A 22,096-nucleotide genomic window follows, 5' to 3' on the forward strand; every position below is an offset into this window, starting at 1 on the left:
TACCCTTGACACTATTATGTACAAAGTTGATTGTTGAACTTACTCTGGAAATGCCAATGACCAGTATAGCTGCTATGGTCCTAGAAGACAGTGGCTTTGACCAGTGCTCCTCTGTCCTCTCACAACTTCATGAGAACAATGCTACCCTGGCCTTCTCATCAGCTCCTGTGACCAGTGCTCCTCTGGTCTCTCACATCCTCATGGGAACAATCTTTCCATGACATTCTCATCAGCTCATGTGACCAGTGCGCCTTTGGCCTTGTACAGAGGAGCGGGGTTTCACTGACGGGCCCATAGATCAGTGTGTACCCTCTAGTACTTGTAAGACAAGATAGCTGCACCATGTGAGGACTGGGGGTGCAGGATTCACTTACTCCAACACGACTCACTAATGAGGACTCAGTACTCAGTAGTTTGGCAAAGGGAAGTCTGTTTAATGACAAGTACATCAAACAGAGAAACAAATGGAAATCAGCTGCATTGTGATCACCTGTCTCTCTCCGAATTCCTCGAACTTCAGTTGAACAGCAATTCTTATAGGCAATATTCGTCATCATTGACGTCTAATTCTACAAAACTCGACATGCCATATAATTGGTTAGGAAAGGTAACTTAAGTATAGGTGCTATATCTGTATATGATAACAGAGCATGCGGATTGGATAATTCTTGTCGGGTGGGTGGCTACGCCCTTCCCACTACATCACAAGTGATTGACGTCACTACAAGTACGACGTCCTATTGGTTCTACTATCTATAGGACTCCAGATAACTCGGTCCATTGTGATTGGGCAGGTTACACCCCTAGACATAAATCCCCATTTTAATTAGCAGCATGCAGCATGGACACCCATGTGCCTGGTGTCCCAAGTTTCACCCTGCCTCCCTTCCATCAATCAGTATCTTAGGGCTATGTGTGAATTAGTTGGCTGGGTATGGCCTTGAAACTGTAGCCTCTTATCAGGAAAAGTTATGGCATCCTCGGGTCCTGGATGACATCAGGTGGTGGTACCTCTTCGCGCCTGGCTGGTCACGTGTTGGTTCACCGTGAATCTGCTTCAGTTTCCAGCTTTTCGTGTATTTAATTCTGTTTCGGCCTCGCCACCTGCATGGGCCCCCCTTATCTTGCCCTTCATGGGGCAGGCTGGTATGCTCTGAAGTTTGAGTCTTGTTAGCTGACGCTCTCCTCCCTTTCTCTGGTTGACCTCGATTTCTCCGGCATGAGCTGCTCTTTGTTGAGATTTGATTCTGCTCCTTCTCTTGACTCTGGCTGGGTTCTGAAACTCAGCCTGTCAGCCCCCTGGCAACCTGGGTACATTTCTGCTTTTACAAAATGGAGTCTCACTTGTATAATGTGCCTTATTGAGTAAAATATATGGTTGGCGCTTGCCGCCCTAATCTTCTACTAAGCATTGCAAGCAGTATCGATATCTTTAGCTTCTTGCATTCCAAGCTTATTTACACACGTTTAACTGGTTGGTTGCTTCCATTTTGTCTCGTAGCAACGTTTCCTCACGTTTTAACATCGTCTCTTTCCTGCGTCCATTACATATATTTTCACAACTGCTCGCACTGGCGTGCCATCTTCGATAGCCATTTTTGTTCATTTGCGAGTCTGTTCAGGCTTTTATGTCATTTCGACTGGCCTCCACTAAGGCTCTTTGGGTCTCTTCATGGACCGTCTGTAGGTACTCTTCATTTCGTCTCAGCGGCTGGCACGGTTGTCTGATAGGATACCGTGCTGCCCAGGGTTGTTTGGTAATGGGCGCTTCAACAGGTATGGATCTTCTGATGTATACTGGGTAGAGTCCCAGTCAGCTCTTTGTTTGTTCATTTGCTCCTCATACGTCACATACCTTGGCGAGTACGCTCCTGGTACCTCGGAATGAGGGAATGGGGTGCAGCCCATGTCTGGGACCTCCTCTACAGCCTCTCACACCCTCATGAGAACAATGCTTCCATGGCTTTCTCATCAGCTCCTGTGACGAGAGCTCCTCTAGCCTCTCACAACCTCATGAGAACAATGCTTCAATGGCCTTCTCATCAGCTCCTGTGACCAGTGCTCCTCTGTCTGGCCTCTCACCTCTGTCACAGGTCTCCCCCTTCTCACCTGTCTGTATTGTTTGCTCGTGATCTTCAGAGATGTCTTCTTACGCACTGTTCAGGATTTATATAACCCTGTGCAAGGGTCCTCGGATTCCATTGTGCGGTTCATGACCCAGCTCCAGGATACGCTCAGATGTCTGGGACGAAGACCAGGAAATAATGAGGTTCGCACTTAGAGATCCGAATGCAATGGAAATCCAGGATATGCAAAGGTAAGGACAAGGGGAAGGAAGAAAGAAGAGGAATTCAGGGGACCGGGAACCAGGAATCAAAAGTAAGTGTTGAACGAGCTCCGGCAACACACGTCCGACTACTGCAAGCAGTAGCGTTGAGACGCGCAGGGCCGCGGAGGCGTGTCTGCTTTGTAGAACATAAAGCGTACAACGCGGAGACTGGCAAACAGTGTTCCGTGTTCAGCGGCCATGTTGGGAGTACTACTGAGTTCAGTCCCCTATGGGTCAGGGACCAAGAAGTCCAGAAGGGACGCGAACAACGGTTCATGACAACATCCTCATGAGAACAATGCTTCCATGGCCTTCTCACAGGCTCCTGTGACCAGTGCTCCTCTGGCCTTTCAGAACCTCATGAGAACCATGCTTCCATGGCCTTCTCAGCTCATGTGACCAGTGCTCCTCTGTCTGGCCTCTCACAACCTCATGAGAACAATGCTTCCATGGCCTTCTCACAGGCTCCTGTGACCAGTCCTCCTCTGGCCTTCTCAGCTCATGTGTCCACTGCCCCTCAGGCCCCCTCAGCTCCTGTGACCAGTGCTCCTCTGGCCTCTAACTACCTCATGAGACCAATGATTCCATGGCCTTCTCATCAACTCCTGTGACCAGTGCTCTTTTGTCTCTGTCTGGCCTCTCACAGCCTCATGAGAACAATGCTTCTATGGCCTTCTGATCGGCTCTGTGACCAGTGCTCCTCTGGCCTCTCACATCCTCATGAGAACATTGTTTCCATGGCCTTCTCATTGGCTCATGTGTCCACTGCCCATCAGGTCTTTTCAGTTCATGTGACCACTGCCCCTCATCCTCAGATCATGTGACCAATGCTCCTCTGGCCTACACAGCACATGTGACCAGTGATCCTGTGGCCTTTTCAGCTCATCTGACCAGTGCTCATGTGGCCTTCTCAGCTCATGTGACCGCTGACCCTCTGGCCTTCTCAGCTCATGTGACCAGTCCTTCTCTGATCTTCTGCTCAGCTCATGTGACCACTGCCCCTCTGGCATTCTCAGCTCATGTGACCACCAGTGCTCCTCTGGCTTTCTTAGCCTATGTGACCAGTGCCCCTCTGGCCTTCTCCTCAGCGCATGTGACCAGTGCCCCTCTGACCTTCTCATTAGCTCATGTGACCTGTGCTCCTTTGGCCCTCACAGCGCATTTGGCTGCTGACTCCCTGGCATTCTCAGGTCATGGGACCTGTGCCCCTCTGGCCTACATAGCTCATCTGACCAGTGCTCCTGTGGCCTACACAGCTCATGTGACCAGTGCTCCTCTGGCCTTTTCAGCTCATGTGATCAGGCTCCTCTGGCCTACACAGCACATGTGACCAGTGATCCTGTGGCCTTTTCAGCTCATGTGGCCAGTGCTCATGTGGCCTTCTCAGCTCATGTGACCACCAGTGCTCCTCTGGCTTTCTTAGCCTATGTGACCAGTGCCCCTCTGGCCTTCTCCTCAGCTCATGTGACCAGTGCCCCTCTGGCCTTCTCCTCAGCTCATGTGACCTGTGCTCCTTTGGCCCTCACAGCTCATTTGGCTGCTGACTCCCTGGCATTCTCAGGTCATGGGACCTGTGCCCCTCTGGCCTACATAGCTCATCTGACCAGTGCTCCTGTGGCCTACACAGCTCATGTGACCAGTGCTCCTCTGGCCTTTTCAGCTCATGTGATCAGGCTCCTCTGGCCTACACAGCACATGTGACCAGTGATCCTGTGGCCTTTTCAGCTCATGTGGCCAGTGCTCATGTGGCCTTCTCAGCTCATGTGACCACCAGTGCTCCTCTGGCTTTCTTAGCCTATGTGACCAGTGCCCCTCTGGCCTTCTCCTCAGCTCATGTGACCAGTGCCCCTCTGGCCTTCTCCTCAGCTCATGTGACCAGTGCCCCTCTGACCTTCTCATTAGCTCATTTGACCTGTGCTCCTTTGGCCCTCACAGCTCATTTGGCTGCTGACTCCCTGGCATTCTCAGGTCATGGGACCTGTGCCCCTCTGGCCTACATAGCTCATCTGGCCAGTGCTCCTGTGGCCTTTTCAGCTCATGTAACCAGTGCTCCTCTGGCCTTCTCAGCGCATGTGTCCGCTGACCCTCTGGCCTACACAGCTCATGTGACCAGTGCTCCTCTGGCCTTTTCAGCTCATGTGATCAGGCTCCTCTGGCCTCCTCAGCTCATGTGACCAATGCTCTTCTGGCCTTCTGAGCTCATGTGACCGCTGCCCCTCTGGCCTTCTCAGCTCATGTAACCAGTACCCTTCTGGCCTTCTCAGCTCATGTGACCTCTGCCCCTCTGGCCTTCTCAGCTCATGTGACCAGTGCCCTTCTGGCCTTCTCACCTTATGAGACCGCTGCCCCTCTGGCCTTCTCAGAACCTATGAACAGTGATCCTCATTCCCATTGTTGGGGACAGACCCCCAGGTATGCCAGAGAGACCCTGGAAGTCCGTGGACTTGGATGGCCAAACACCCTCCCCCAGGATACATAGAGGACTGAGTGAATGGCAAGTTCAAACTGCTGTTTATTACAGACAAAACCAACAGGGATCAGTACAGGAACAGAAAATATTCATGCACATCTCGCTCCTCCTCGTCTCGCAGGCTGGTTTTACTCCCAAATGATGTAGCACTTATTCACAAATTGGACCCTTCTCCAGAAAACCTATTGGGACAAGTGGGTATTGAGCATTCTATTATCTATATAGGAAATTATAGATGTTATTCTACTGGCCCTTGCGTGTCAGGTGGCTGGCCTGTTCCATCCTATTTGGCTGCTGTTATTTGTTCACCTGTTTGTACCTTGAGTTGTCTCGAGGTACCATCCCTTTCTTTTCACTACTTTGAATCTAGTAACATAGATTCTAACAGGGAGCACTACTGAGTTTACCTACATCCATTGTGAACTACTTACTTTCAATTAAGTCTCATTCAGTACTAAGGTGTGCACCTCTATAACCAATTTGTTCCTGTTCCATCCCCAATTCATTAACGATAACATTGTTGCAGTGTTGTGGACTTAACATTGGCTCTTGCCTGTTGCTACCTACGCCTAGGGTACTAATCTGTTTATTGGCTAGAGCTGATGTCCCCAGGTCTGGGATCCGCAAAGATTCTCAGCTCACTGTGTACCTCTTCAAGGTGATGAGAATGATTGTGTGCCTCTATTGTAACTTGTGTGCACCACCTTGCTTTATGAGAATGCTCGCATGACCGGCGCAACACTTGTTGCATACCTGTTGCAGTCTGTGTCTGGCGGCCTGCAACCGGCTCTTCTTTCCCACCACTGATCACTGTCCAGTGTCTGCTTCGGCCGTGTCACGTGTTCAGAGTCCACAAATTTGTGCTGTGCAGCTCTGAATAATGAGGATTTAATAGTAATTTCTGCCGCTGGTCCATTTGTTGTCTGTGGATTGGAATGTTTTCTGTATCTGTTGGCCTCGGCTGTGGGTCCTGTTTCACACATCTTGCTCTTTGCCCAGCCTGAATCGGCTCAGCTCGTCTCTTGCTCAGAGGCCTGAGGCCTGCTGTAATCTTCCTAAACCTTATGATGCAGTTTCTACAGTGTCCATACTATACTACATTCTCCATAGGTTAGTCACACTTGGCTCTGTCAGGTCTTACAGGTGCTCCTACAGTTCCATAGGATTATTCACGTGTAAGTATCTGCAAGCTTTGCTCAGGATCTCTTGCGCCTTGTGGTTTCTGCATTGCTGCATTTGGCTAATGGCAAAATAATAAAAGCAATGATAGTATGTATATGTATCCGTCCACTAACTATGGAACTGTAGGCTCATGTTCTTCATGTATTCGAGTGTGTGTTAATGTCCCAAAGTGTAGATTGCACGTGTGCTTTTGTCTAACACTGCTACATCGGGGTGTCTCTAACGACATCAGCAACATGGCTTCTTGGGGTTTAGTCCAAGCTGTCCATACTGGCGTCCCTGATCATGGACTGCAGCTCTTCATTCACACATGGATAGATCTGTACGTCCCTTGCTCGGTATGGCTGGCAGAGGGGATAACTCTCAGCGTACTTATCAATCATGGGTCCGTTGGGAATTCGTCCAAAATAGAATGGGTGATTGCGGTGTTCTCTGGCCTTCTTCCTTGTCATGAATTTAGTCGGAGGAGGGGTGGGGGTGGCAGGATTCCCCATCCCTCCTCACCATATACAGCAATTGTTGGACTATCCCCATGGCCGCACGTTCAGGTGTTTGGCGTATGCTGTATTTGCCTTTTTCAAAAGCAGACATTAGCTGTATTTTCAAGGATTTTAACTTGTCCATGGACAGTTTCCTATCTCTGAATTGTAACTTTTGTGTTTTGTCTGAGGTCATAATTTGGGACCAGGATTGTAGAAAGCAAGAATAACTTCTCCTTCAGTCTATGAGCTGTTATCTTCGAGTCATACACCTCAGGAGCACCAAGGACATCTGCAAAAGGATGGAATAGCCCATCAATGCATCCTCTTTCAGGTGTCATGGCAACCTCGCTCCCGCATCCTCTACTTCATGACAGCGTCAGCTCAAATTAAATGTTATTTCACGGGAAGTATCTGCTGTTATAGTTAAATAAGGCATGTCCCCCTGGCTGTGCAATTTAACGCTGCCTCTGTAAAGTAAACCACTGTTAAAAATGTCTGCCTTCTAATGGGCTCAGGGAAGCCGAGAGCTTTTAGTGAGACAACCAGAGAGTAAACGGCGCGAGGCTCAGCGCAGGAGCATCATTAGGGGTCGAAGGTTAGCCAGATAATTTCACATTAATCTGGATTTGTACATGTGCACAAGACAGCTTAAAGTGTGAAGACTCTCCCGGTGAACTGCCCGTTAAGCTTTCCTACTTCCAGAAAAGCTCTTAGCCGGGCATGTTCATCTGGGCAGGAGTTGTGCTTTTTATCACTTAAAGAAATGAGTGATACCCGCCAAGAGCAGCTTGAAAACGTGGCTTATCTCATAACACACTTCAAGCAGCTGGTTTTAACTCTTTGTTGTCCTTGCTGATGTTGGATGCCTTAACCCATGGAAGGGAGGATGCACAAGGGCAGAATTCTTCTGATCGGGAAGCAGGGCCAATAAGGAACAGAGCTCAGGTCAAAGGGCACCAGAGAGAGAGTGTCGACAAAGAGAAGGGTGTGCCACTAGGCCCTGCTGACTTGTAGGTTCACGCATTTTATATCGCTTTGTTTTTAATCGTCTCTTAGCACAAGCAGGTTAATATGTCCCTGCTCTCAGCCAATCAGAAGGCTTGCAATGCAGTCAATAACTACCAGAATTGACTGACTTCTGAGAAGCGAACACGAGAACAGAAAATGTGTTGCTGCTACATGTGCAAACAATTACAATGATTTGCCCACCGGCAAAACCAAGTTTAAAATTAAAATGCTTCCAAAATACGCTCAACCTTTTATTTAAAAAATACAAAATAAAATATTTACTTTAACAACACACTTACCTATCTACCTAACTCACTAATGAACTAAATAGTTTACTTAAGCACCACAAGTCCAAACTCTACATTGCTATTTGTGCGGTTTCCTACAGACCTTGGGAAGGGTCATTATCGCTCGGGATAATTACATTTCCCCAATTTATGACTGGAGGTGAACCACTCCCTCTTACTATAGCAATATATTAATATGATTCAGCTGGAGAGACAGAGATAGAGGCGGGTGATGAACGAATGTGCTTAGAAGCACTCGTGTTTTTTATCAGTCAATGAGTTGGCTGGACCATGTGAAGTGTATTGAGAAGTGTTTGGTGGTGGGTACTGGCGGCCATTTTAAGGGGGAGCTGAAGAGCAGCCATTTTGCAAAGGTTTGACAAACTGTAGTAGAGAAGGGTTTTTAGAGAAGCAATCTGGGATATATGCAGTTAGACATTTAGTATTATCATGAGCAAAAGTGCTAATGGGAAATGCACAGTACACAGTGCATGTGTTGAGACTATATGCTAAACGCGTGAGAAGTCACTCAGTTCCTCCGCATTGCCTATGGAATCAGAGGAAGGGGACTTCCATGCCCTAGCAGCAACCACAGTAAATGGCAGCCCACTGACCGCAACAATCCCTACAGCAGATCAGAGGGTAAGGGATGTGTAAAGATGATATGTTAGGGGAGGTGCCCAGTCATTCATTCGAAAACAAAAGAATCAAATACAATCCATTCGCGTCAAAAAGACCGAAAAAAAAGACCGAAAAAAAAGACCGAATGCATTTTTTGGGGGGGATTTGGTATAGGTAAAAATAATGGTTCTTGGCCTAAAAACAGGTGTTTGGGGGGAACCCCCCCAAAAAAAATAAAAAAAAATACAGTCAGTCTTTTTTTTCGGTCCTTTTGACTCGAATGTATTGTATTTCGATCGTTTATATTCGATCCTTTCACCCATAACCCACTGGACACAATGCAATGGAGAATTAGGGGAGAACGTGGTCTGATGAATCAGCAATGATTCCCCAGAAAAACTGGCGTAGGACCCTTCTCATGTGGCCAGGGAAAGGCAGACGCATTCTGATTCGGACCCTGGGGGTGGTGTTCTGCAGGAGGATCACATGAGGAGGAAGCAGGTCAGGAAGAGAGGCAAGCACTCTTATTCAACTTTCCCTGAAGCCCCACTCTTCTAATGGCGTATTGTAAAACAGCAGAGATAATAAAACCTATTTTTTCCATTAGGTACTTCAAGTCCCAGAATTCCCTAAGTACTGGGACAAAGACGAGGGTTGAAGAGGAACCACTTTGCAGGAGTGGTTAGCTAATGAGTGTAGATGACCCACACCTGATGAAGAGCGGAGGAAGTCAGAAGCAGATGGCAGATGGAACATAGTTTGTGTTAGCAGCACAGGCAGAAGCTGGAGGAAAGAGAGGACGCCAGGACCACTGCAGGGCAGATACCAGCTGCCGGTCCTGAGAGGGTCGCTATCTGCAGAAAGCTGAAGTGCAAAGGTCACGCTGCAGGAAGCGGACAGGATGAAGGCTTTTCCCCATGTGCCCTGTTCTGTTCTGCAGAGGCTGCAAAGCGAGACGCGTGCAGGAGGCTATTTCATGCGAGTCTTGAGGGAGTCCCTGGTGGCTGGCGGGCACCATAGGCCCTCTGGAGTGAAAGACGCTCCAAGTGAAAGTGGCTTGGACAAAGACGGACTCACCGAAGAGGTTTGCCGAGTTTTGAAGAGCCAAAGCAGCAGACGTCCTGTGTGATGCAAGGGGAAAAGAGGCGTGTGTGTAAACCAGTCAGTTCACAGAGTGTCAGTGACTTCGGAGGGCTCTGTCGTCACACGCGGGTGGGAAGCAGGCGTTCGAGAAAAAAGATGGTCACGTAGCACCAGACCGAGTGCAAAGCAGCACTGGCGTGGTATCTCACGTAGAAGCAGAACAAGTGCAAAGCAACACACACATTTGACTGAAAGTAATCCACACGTTTGTTTTGAATACTGAACAATTTTAAAACAGCGAAAGCAGCACCCACACAAGAGTGAAAGTGGTTCCCAAGTTATTTTTAAATACCAAACTGGAGAACAGCAGCAACACTCTAAAGTGTTTAAGACAAATGACTGTAATCTTGAAAGTGGGAGTTTGAGGAAAACACAACCAACGGTGGGGGTGACTTTATTAACAGTTAATCAGCATTGTCCAAGCCAAGAGACACTGGAAATAATGCAACACAGTCTATTCAATATTGTCAACAGCAGAAAGGTGCTAATGCAAGGTTAACACAATCTGAAACTGGTTGCCCAAGTTTTTAACAACAGCTGGTGCAAGTGGTGACTCCCACACATTGTTACAACCGGGGAAAAGGTAGGAAGAAACCCTATCCCTCTCAGTCTTTGGTTGCTTGTGAATTGGGGAACACGAGTGGCACAAAGGCTACTCTTCTGGGAGCAGATATCCAGAAGGAGAGGAGCATAATTTGTAAAAAAGCACTAAAGAGCATCTTGTCTTCGATGAAAAGTTGTTGAAAGTTTTGAAGTTGTCATTTGTTGAACACTGTGAAGTTGCTGTAACCTCTTGTCAGTTGACATTGAACACAAAAATCACTTGTTGTGAAACGCTGCTCAGGCAGGGGAGTATACCTGGGATGGCAAACCTTTGGAGATTGTAGGCCTGGCAAGGAAGCAGACCAGGTGGAAGTTGGAGAAGAGGAAAGGGTGTAGCGTACGGCCGCAGTTCGCAAGTAAATTGATCCAAATAGACTAGGTTGCAGATAAAACAAACTAGGATAAAAGGGGTGGCCAATACAAAAAAGGACACAAAAGAGTAGCTGACTTAACATAATGACAGAGATATGAGACAGCCTTATCAGGCTGAAACTTTTCATCAGAAGGAAGACAACCTTCTCTAGATCATCAAGGAGGCACAATAAGAGTGTGTGTTTCTCCTAACAACAAGACTACTAACCAACACCAGAAACTACTAAAACCTCACCACTCCTCACACACCTCTCACACTCTAACCAAACACAACCACATCTCTTAAAACTGCACGCACTTCACCACACCACAACAACAAACACACCACACAGTCCCCCACACAACAGCACATACGGACTAGGAACTGACTACCACACCAATATGCTCAGCGAGCTGCGTTAACTGAACTGAAGATGCCAACAGTACTTCACAGCTCCCTTGCTCTTCTCAAACTTGTCCTACTAACACGCCTAACCAACCCCCCCTTTTTGTTTCAAATTCACTAGAGTGCCAGGGGACCACCCCGGTGGTGATAGTGTGCGGTACAAATATCCTTTAACATTAACACTATCTCCTTCTACTTTCTATTGTGTATCCACTATTTAGTCCTGGATGTTTGTCCATTATCCCCTTCTACTTTCTATTGTTTATCCTGCCAGCATTATAGCCAACACTCTCACTGAATTAGGCTTTGCGCAAAGATGCACGCTACCAACACACTTGAAAGGCAGAACACTCGACTGGGTGGCCGACCACAACTGCCTAGCGAATATTACAAATATCTCACCTTTAGCCTGGACTGACCACCACATGATATCATTCATGCTCTCCACCGATAGACCACCACCTCTGCCTACTATTAAGGCCCCACCCACCCTTACTGGAAACAAGAAAAACATGACAGCAGAAAGACTTATCCCTAATCCACTCCCCACTCTCAACACATTGCCAGACGACCTGGACCCTGAGTCCGTGGTCGAAGAATATAACAAGATTATGGCCACCTCGCTGGACCGCATCGCCCCCCTCAAACTCAGATCCAGCAAACCAAAAACACACCTCAACAAATGGTATACACCATTCCTCAAAAACCTAAGGCAAAAAAAAAGAAGCTGCGAGGCCATTTGGAAAAAATCCCCTTCAGACTCAAACAAAATCAAACTCTCCAAACCAGCTGCACTGTACAAAAAAGAAATCTACCTGGCCAAACGTACTTCATTTGACTCTCGAATATCCCAAGCCAAATCCAACATGAAAGAACGTTTTTCAATCCTCAAAGAAATAGAAACCCCCATAGCACCCCCTGATACTTGCACAAAAGATAAAAGCTAGTGTTCAGACATTCAAAATGCCCCAGCAAATAAGATTGTGACTCTTCAAAGTAAAATCTTCAGCAAAAGAGCTTCCCTGAATAACACTCTCAACTCAAAAATTAATGACAAACCCATGGCCACTGACCTAGCCCGTTTCCAGTTTGCCAAATCAATATTCTGGAAGTGGAAAAAATCATCTTATCTCTGAAACCGTCCAATTGCCAGGGAGACTTGTGCCCTGCTCAGCTCATCAAAGATGCTGCCCGGGACCTCTCCCCTTTCATCACAAAATTGATCAATGCCTCCTTCACCACTGGCTCCATCCCCACTAACTTAAAACAATCCTGGGTACTCCCATTATTGAAAAAACCCACTCTCGACCCTGCCATACCCACAAACTACCGACCCATAACCACCGTTCCCTTTCTCCTAAAAATTCTGGACAATGTTGCTTATGTACAAATGCAGAAGCACCTGGAAGAACACAACCTCCTAAGATCTAGACAGTCTGGTTTCCGGCCCCAACACGGGACCGAAACCGCTCTCATTGACTTGAAAGCCCAGATCGATTCGCTCAGAGACAATGGGCAAACTGCCTTACTCCTTCTCCTTGACCTATCTGCAGCTTTCGATCTGGTCGATCACTCTGTCCTATGTTCACACCTCCACACTGCAGCTCACTTCTCAACGGAGGCCATCACGTGGATCACATCCTTCCTTAACGGTAGGACCATGAGGGTCTTCTCTCCCACGGCTGCAGCAGACCCCATACCTATCACCTGCGGTGTTCCTCAGGGCTCCTGTGTCTCCCCCATACTATACAACTTATTTACCAAGCCCCTTTTCGATGATTTGGATCATCTCGGTATCACCTACACTAATTATGCAGATGATACTCAGATCCTCCTTCCGCTTTCTGGAGATTATGGACAGGATTTGGCCTTGTTAAATAGGGTGTACATCATCATCCAGGCATGGATGGCCACTCATGGACTATGCCTGAATGATGATAAAACAGAACTTATCATCCTAGGTACCTCACTTAATATAAAGAAGCTCGGCCCGGCCTACAATTCCTTCATGATTGATGGAAACAACATCAAAGTTGGACAGGAGGTCAAAACATTGGGATTCTATCTAGACTCCAATTTTTCCTTCAAAAGACAAGTGAGCTCCCTTGCATCCTCCACGGCTTATACATGCAAATTAATCCACGCAGCTAAACCCTTCCTGTTGGATTCCAGTTGCCTGACACTCGCCAGAGCTCTTATTCTGTCTCGCCTTGACTACTGCAATGCTCTATACCTGGGCTCTATTAAGGCTACCAAACCCTTCAGAACAATGCTCTAAGAGCAGCTCTGGGCATTTCCAGAAGGGAACACATTACATATTTTATCCAACAGAACAATTGGCTAGCCACTAAAGATAAAATTCTATTAAAACGGCATCACTCACTCATAAGTCTCTGAACAATGCCACCCCAACTTACCTGATCAACAGATTCCACCGACAGTCCTCATTTAGACCCACCAGAACTGCATACAAAAACTGTTTATCTGTTCCCCACTACAAGCGGGCCACCATAGGGGGCAACAGCTTCCCAGTAAAAGCTGCTTTGTTGTGGAATTCCTTGCCTCCAAACCTTAGAATTGACATGGCCTACCAGAATTTCCGCTCACTAGTAGTCTCATGGTTGAAACTTGAGACCCACTAAGACTATGAAGTGCCCAGCACCACCTGTACAAACTGTAACCGCGTGTGCCTTCCTGCTCGCCTGTATATAATGGCTGTCAAGCCTACTACTGATTTGTATATAACATTGGTGTATTTTATTCTTGTATTATGTATATTCTTTGTGTACTGTAACCAAGTTTAGAAAATTCTTGTAAAGGCTGAGCCCTGATACCCCCGGGTATGCTCGCGCATTATAAAAAATAAAAACAAACAAACAAACAAACAAACAATTTAGTCCTGGATGTTTGTCCATTGTCCCCTTATACTTTTTATTCTTTGTCTTCTAGTTAGTCCTGGGTGTTTGTGCACAATCTACTTCTACTTTCTATTGTTTGTCCACTATGTAGTCTTGGATGTGTGGCCATTATCCCCTTCTACGTTCAATTGTTTCAATTGTTTGTCCATCATTTAGTCCTCACGAAACACTTAGCTTCTCTTCATTCCTGCTTCTTCCCTTCATGGCTGTACTTCTACACCCATTTATGATCCTTGTCCTTCTCTTTCTTCCTTGTCTTCTGCACTCACAACATAGGTATCATTTTTGATCACAGTCTTACCTTTTCTCTGCACATGACTTCACCAGCTTGCTCCTGCCATTGTGCACTTCATAATATCCCAAAACTAAGTGTTCTTACTCGACTCTATTATCACGATTACTGCTCTTCACTTCTTGTGCTTCTAGCAAGAGCCCTCACGTGAAATTGCTTTTAAATGTTCCAGTTCCCCATCCCCCTTCCTCTGGTTGTCCTACTTTAGTGTCTTTCATTTTCTGCTGTCTTCAGTTTCCCTTTCTTTGTATTTCTTTCTTTTTTAAAGGCAATCAAAGCCTGTCCGCCTCTTATCTTTCTTCCCTTGGTTCCATTAACTTTCTTTTCTCATTCTTCATTGGTTATTTATATTAGTCCCTGCCGTCTTACTTTCCCAATCCTTGTTTCTATTCTTTTTTTCATTTTTCCACCCAACCTTTGGAATCATCCCATCCCCCTCTTTGCTCTCATCCTACTCTTGCTTTGTTCCATTTTTCGCTCAACACTTATCGTCTTCATTGGTCAATTTCGGAAGATTGCATTCTTTTTGTCTACTTATTTTTTAATTTTTTTGTTAACTATGTTAACTTAGGGGAATGTGTTTTATAAATTCAAATGAACAAAATATGGTAATAAATAAATGAAATATATTTTAAAAAGTCTCTTAGTGCCATGAAACCACAATCTCAACACAACCCTGCACATTCTCATCAGAAAGAGCATTTGCTAGATAGCTGCTTTGAATCACTTCACTTGTGTATAAGAGCTTTACAAATCAACAATTACAAGGCCTAACGTGCGGTCCTTGCTAGAGAGCACAGCGAGGAAACGTGATTTCGCTCCTCATAGCAGCTGCTCTCCCCTCGAGCCCCTGTAGTCAATAGAAGCCCAGTGCGCTTGAATACAATGGTTAAGCTTCAATTGACGTCAATGGGAATTCGATGTTATGCAAACGTGGCGTTCTGCCTTTTTGCTCCACCATTGTGCTCGCTCTGGATAGATTATGCATTTCATTTTGCGGCAAGGGGGTGTGTTTGTGTGTGGGGGTGTGTGTGTGTGTGTGTGTGTGTGTGTGTGTGCGTGCGTGCGTGCGTGCGTGCGTGTGTGTGGCTGAAACTCATAAATTGAATTTGTGGTTGGTTGTTTCTGGCCGACAACACATCCATCCTTTTGACTAGCGACCAATAGACATATTGTCAGGCCAAAAGACCAATCATTACAATAATGACAAGCTATTGTGTTTAATCCCAGCCAATGCATTTCAGATTTCTATGTTACAATGTTAGGACAAAATATATTCTGTCCAATGGGCACTTGTAATTTCCCAAATACAGGCCAGGGGCCACAAGCCATCACTGCGTTAGGAAGCACACTCTTGAAATGACAACTTTCAGGTTTAAAAGCTACACGTTGTACATCCGGCTTTAATTTAAAAGCCTGCATTCACATTTTTGGTTTTTAGTGTTACTGATTAGGGAACCATTTGTCTTGTGAACTGTTATGTGTGAACTGCGACCTGAGGCCTGCACTACAAACGAATAAATACATAAAATGTCCCAACTCAGGGGTCAGGCAAAGGCAGGCAATTGAAAATAACTACACACACCTGATGGCCCTTTCCTTTCCATACAGGGATACAAGGCGAAGCACGAGAGCACATTTTGAGCAAGGCAAAATGCATGAGGAAGCAGCTATTCCAGGACAGCGGTTCAAACTGAGAAGAAATGTGGTGGGACCGCAAAGGACAACAAGGAGAAATGTGCCCTTGACCTTTTCGACTCAGATCCACGAAGCCTCCGTGAAAGGAATCATAAGACCGGCCACTACATCTGACGTGTGCTATAACAGATGTCAACAGTGTACGAGACCCTCAGCGCTGATAACCGGGGCGGGGCGACATGCATGCTACCGCGGTACTGTCCTTCACTCCAGAGACAAGAAACAACAATGAGTTCAGGACAGTCAGTGAGTCAGAAGGAGAGCCGACAGTAAACTGGCTGATGCTGAGCAAAGGTTGCAAACGGAAACACGATATGAACAAAGAAATTGTGAGCTTGTGAACTTTTAAGCCCCCTGAAAGAGCAGCTGCAGAGTGGTCCGGCGCCACGTGGGCACTCACTCGAAAGACTTGGGCAGGTCCCCTATTTCTTCTGAACTTCATGGTACACAGAGGCCGGCACAGTGAGTTAAGATGGTCATACAAGGGTCGACCCAAAATCCTTTGTACAATCGAAAGTCCTTAGCCAATTACCAAAGTTTTGACATTGTGAAACAGGCGTGTGAACCTGGCTGGGGGAAACACTGTGCAAACAGGTATAAATGTTTGTTGAAGCCTGACTGGGTCTTTAGAGGAAGCCTGAATGGGGTCTTAAGAGAAAGCCTGACTGGAGGCTGGAAAAAGCTAAGGGACGTGAATCCTGGAAGGTGTTACATATAAGTGAACTGTATTAAACTGGCAAATGTGAGCCCAGCAGAGGGATGCCTACGAATGAGAGCAAAACGTAACACCCTGTAAACATTGTGTTGAGAAGTGTGAATCTGACTGAGGAATGTCCACAGTAGACAATTGTTTAAAGGGATATTTTGACTCTTGAATACTACAGGTGATAATATTGGGAGTAAAAGGCCATAGTGAGCCCTACTGAAGGGGGCCCATGTTGCAAAAGTATTGGCGCCCAGTTGAGGGGGATCCACGGGTGAAGGGAAAACACCCGACGTGAAGAAAAGCTGCTAGGGAACTTTAGTTGTGTTGTTTATAGCACATCAGGGCTTCTGAGGCAATGAACTTTGTGTAAAAGAGACTTGCACACAGAAGGCCCAGATATTTTGAAAACGAAATGGAAGCTCATGCTGGAGAAGCCTAGGCATGTGCTGTGCTCTAAGGGCCTGCCTTGTCCCGTGCTTACAATGTGGGGAAGGGAGACCCCAGCTATACTATCCTGATTTAGCAATTTGTGAACACTTCTTTGTTTTTCGGGTGAACATTATCCCACACAAAATTTGTAATTTAGTGGTGAGGTGTGGCAATATATATATTTGACAAGAAGCCACTAGGATTGCCTTATTATAATTTAATGGTCGTAGCTTGCTCCCATTTTAGATTTAGGGTTAGATTAGGCATTTTTTTCAACCATTTACACAATTTATTAAACATCCTTGAACTGTGATCACTTGTGTCTGTCTTTACTGTTGCCACCATGAGTTCCTTACAGGGCCAAAATGGGTATGTTAAAATCAGGGATTCATTGTAACTGACATTAGGATACATATGAGACCACTAGACCAATAGCTTACCTTTATACGAGAGGCAATATAGTGTTATGTTGTGTTTGGTTTGCAAACACCATAGGGTGAGCAACATGTAGGTTAAGTGGTAAGTACAACTTTTGTTAGTCAAAGGATGTTAGAAAATGGCCGTCCAGTAGACGGGGTGTTGCGGGTAATAAGCTTTGCACAATATTTCATAACAACCATACTCAGCACCTTTTAATATCAAAGGCAAGGATGGCTCATATATTGTTTCTTTGTCAGAGCTCATGGCTCACTGATCATGGATGCAAGAGTAGGAGCAGACAAAGAACAGCAGGCATAATTCAAAGCCGTGGAACCGATAAAGACCCAAGCGTCCAGGTAAAGAAAATTCCACAAATAACAAGACTTTATTAACTAGAAAATGACAGGCACAAAATAAACGATAAAATCCCACCTGCATTAAAATGGGATGAGTCCAATTGAGGGTGACTGATTCAAAAACAGAGATTTTTGTTCTGGGAGCCATGGAGACAACTTGGCCTAACGATATCTGTTCTCTAATTTCAGGGGCTAGCCCAATCTCTTGAGAGACGGTGAAGATCTCAGGGATCCCAATGATCTGTCCTCTAATTTCAGGGGCTATGCCAATCTCTTAAGAGAGGGTGAGGATCTCTGGGATCCCAATGATCTGTCCTCCAATTTCAGGGGCTAGCCCAATCTCTTAAGAGAGGGTGAAGATCTCTGGGATCCCAATGATCTGTCCTCCAATTTCAGGGGCTAGCCCAATCTCTTAAGAGACGGTGATGATCTCAGGGATCCCAATGATCTGTCCTCTGATTTCAGGGTCCATGCCAATCTCTTAAGAGATGGTGATGATCTCAGGGATCCCAATGATCTGTCCTCCAATTTCAGGGGCTATGCCAATCTCTTAAGAGACGGTGATGATCTCAGGGATCCCAATGATCTGTCCTCCAATTTCAGGGGCTATGCCAATCTCTTAAGAGACGGTGATGATCTCAGGGATCCCAATGATCTGTCCTCTAATTTCAGGGTCCATGCCAATCTCTTAAGAGATGGTGATGATCTCAGGAATCCCAATGATCTGTCCTCCAATTTCAGGGGCTATGCCAATCTCTTAAGAGATGGTGAAGATCTCAGGAATCCCAATGGATCCCAATATATATTCAAGTGACACTAATGAGAACATTGAGGCATATTTACTCCATGCTATCCAGAGTCCAGGCGGTTAGCACCCTGGCACTATCTCACTTGGATTGCACAAAGAGTACCTATGGTAGGATGTTGAAAATATTCATGCAGAGAATTTAGGGATTTCAAAGCAAGGCAGCCAGAATGCTATGTGGATCAAGGTAATATGACCACATAACTGCAGCAATCAGGAAAGTACAGTACAGAGCTTATGTGTTGCACCCTTTCCAAACTTCCACGAAGACAGTAAACCTCAAAGCGTCGAGTTTGTGGAATACCTAACGCACCACTTAAGTTCCACAAAGGATCATGAGACTTTAAGGAAGGTTTATCTTAAAGGCCTGTGTATTCTGTGTGCATTAAGGACTCTTCATAGTGATTAGGTGATTCTGCCAGAGCTTACCCCAGTGCCGTGAAGCCACCTTGGAGGTGACAATGTAATCTACACATATCAGATAACATACCATAGTTTACTTATTAAATGATATTAAGGTCTATGACAGAAGATAAAAGCTCACAGAAGTGAGTGAGTGCCTAGGGGCACTCTCAGTAGGATGCAGCCCTATGGCAGATGGATGGATTCTAGCTGGGTTGCAACAGTGGTCTGTTCCAACAAAGGAGAGTATCATAACACTTAGACACTGGAATGAAGAAAAGTCCTCACAAGTGGGAGCTGGGCTGGCATTGCGTGAAATACATCCTAAACAGCCATAGATTTGATAAAACAGGGTTTCAGAATAAAGTCAATGGGAGTGGGAGAGAACGTTCCTGGTGAAATTAGATGCTGGGAAAAGCTTGAATAGATATAAAAAGTCCTTTGTTACTGTATTGTTGGTTGTAAAATCACTCAGAGTAGTTGCTGGACATTTCATCCCTACGCCCCGAGATGTAATCAGTGCGATTCCTCTGGAAATCAATGTTTACTCCTAGGGTCCGGGATGCAAAAAAGTTGTGAGGTGGGTTTTGATTTGCTCCTGACTCTGTTCTCTTTTCAGGAGTAGAGCTGTTCCTGGTGACCTCTTTGTAAATCCAATAGTCTGTTTCCAGGAGCAACTCAGAATGACTACTTAGACTCTTTAGGACTGAAACCTTGGGCAGTACACAGTCATTCTGTTAAGAATTTCCATTAAATGCTTATATTTTGACTGTAGCATGGCAACTGTTTTCTACTTCCAGGGGAATTTACCCATGGCATCGGCGAAACATCTCTACAATGACCTCCCTCTGGATATAAAATGTGAAGCTTCATGAGGTGCCTACACTGGCCTGTGGAAGGAAAAAAACATGTCTACTACCAAAAAGGTTTAATGTATCAGATGCCCAGCACTAACAAATATTGAATCGGAACAGTGCCCCTCCCGGGCCCCTATTCAGATACTAGAGGAAAGCTCCAAAGTGCCTTGTTAAAGCCCTTTCATATATGCCCCATAGTCACGGGAGGCTGGGGTCCCAAATAACCTCCAGGGACTCCTGCCTTCGGCTTCCACAGGACTTTGCATTGACAGAGTCAACGTAAGACTACCCACAAGGGTTGCACAACATTAGCCGACATGTTTTGGTGAACACGCGGAGGGGAATATGGTGTCTAAACTTGGATTCTGCCTGGTTCGAACTCAAGGTTTTGCAGGGAAAGAGCAACAGGGATTTGACAACTGGAAATGGTGTAAACCATTGAACTGTTGCCATTGTCTGACGACAGTGTAGATGCAAGGAAGCTTTTGAAAGGGTTAGATGAGTTTCTACGTTGATTGCTAGACATGTTTAATTTTCCCCAAAAAATGTGTTGCAGTTATTACCGGGATATCAAGGACACTAAAAGGGAGAATTGTAGTTGACTGAAAGATCTCAAAAAGGTATTAAAAATGTGAATTTTGTTTGGTCGATGTAGGACAGTTTTGGTATTAGCAAAGGGAAAAGACAGCAATGTTGTATGTGTATCTTTATTACTTCTTTGTTTATGATACTCATGACAGACAATATTAGGATAGAGCAACGACTTCAGAGATGGTTCTTAAGGAATTCTCTATGGAGTTACGGCTGTATGTACATAGCGTAGTCTTACTGAGTTAGCACTGGGAGGTCCAAGTCTCAGCTCTTGTGGACATTGATCTTTGCTTTCTTTTGAGTCTTTGAGAGCCTCAGCTTATAAGGTCCATTAGATGCAGACAAAGACCGTTGTGGGATAACGGAAGAGGAAGAAAGGGTGCAGGTGGCAAAAGTCTACGAACTGTGTTCAAGTTGAAATACGGGTCACTATAAAGCAACTTGAGGAAAGAGTTGAGACAATGGTCAAACTTTAAAATGAATTTTGATGACCAGATTAATTGTATTTAACATCATGCCTAACCAGGGTGCGTCAAGCATTACCTGCATGCGTTCCTAATAGTTTTTTGTGGAGGGTAGAAATGCATGACTGTTTTGTGCTAAACTAAAGAGACCAAACGTTAACGGGGCTGATCATTATCAAATGCTATGTTCATTGCCAAGGTCAATTATGAAGACACATGATTAAACCCATTGCTGGTGATATATGGCCATTTTGTGAAATGTTGGTGGCCCCGCAAGAAGCTTAGGGTTTTGTTTTGAAGTGCATGCTTAACTATTGCACAGCGGACTGATGTCTGGTAGGTTCTGGCAAAGAGTATTCACCATGAAAGAGGGGCGTGGATTGCCAGAGCAATTAGTCATTATACTAACAATATTAGAAGTATTCTCTGCAGATGTAGATTTAGAAATAAACTCAACAGATGGAGCACACCTTGAAACTGAATAAGAGGAGGCAGGTGGAGTGCTTATTTTCAAATTCATGATCTTTAAACTAATTGAACCTAACCATATTGCCAGACTATCAAAAATCAGCCGAACTAGCCTGGTTTAAAAATAAATCAAATATCATTGCTGTATGAAGTATGTCAATGGTGGGAGAGACACATTCTTCTACAGTACCAGTCACCGACATCAGCTGACACACAATGCAACTCTTGCCCCCATGGGAGACATATTGTCGTGGTACGTGATCACTCATGGATTCATGTAAATTTGCCCATCACCAATAGGCCTGAAGAGAAACTAAAAGGTACCGCTTGACGCTCTCAGCCACGTGGTTCCAAACCAAAACTGTGCGGTCATGAGCAGGGTTTTCCCCGAGCCGACTGCATGCTGATGTACGCAAGAGTATTAATGAACATGCATTAATGAGCTTCATGGTCACGGCAACTGCTGTGAAGTGCTTTGGGTGCTCACATGTGAATATTGAAGCCATTGTGAATTGCCTTATTTGATTTTGTTGTTTGTTTACTTTTTGACAAACTGAATAAAAGCAGACATACTTTAGGTAATGTGGGGTTTAAGCGTATTTAAGCTTTGGCAAATAATTAGGCTCACAGGTTTGTGGCTTTACACATAAGGCTTGAAACATTGAAAAATCCTCCCATGCAACAAAGAGAAGAAGGTCTGTGCAAAATGTCATACATTTTATTTACAAAGAAATAAAACATGTACTTCTTTAATCAAATGTCTGTTTAGTCCACCATACTCCATTTCGTTCCATTGAAGTTTGGGTTG

The sequence above is a fragment of the Ambystoma mexicanum genome, chromosome 12, assembly GCF_040938575.1.
Source record: "Ambystoma mexicanum isolate Mex_15411 chromosome 12, UKY_AmexF1_1, whole genome shotgun sequence".
Classification (NCBI taxonomy): domain Eukaryota; kingdom Metazoa; phylum Chordata; class Amphibia; order Caudata; family Ambystomatidae; genus Ambystoma; species Ambystoma mexicanum.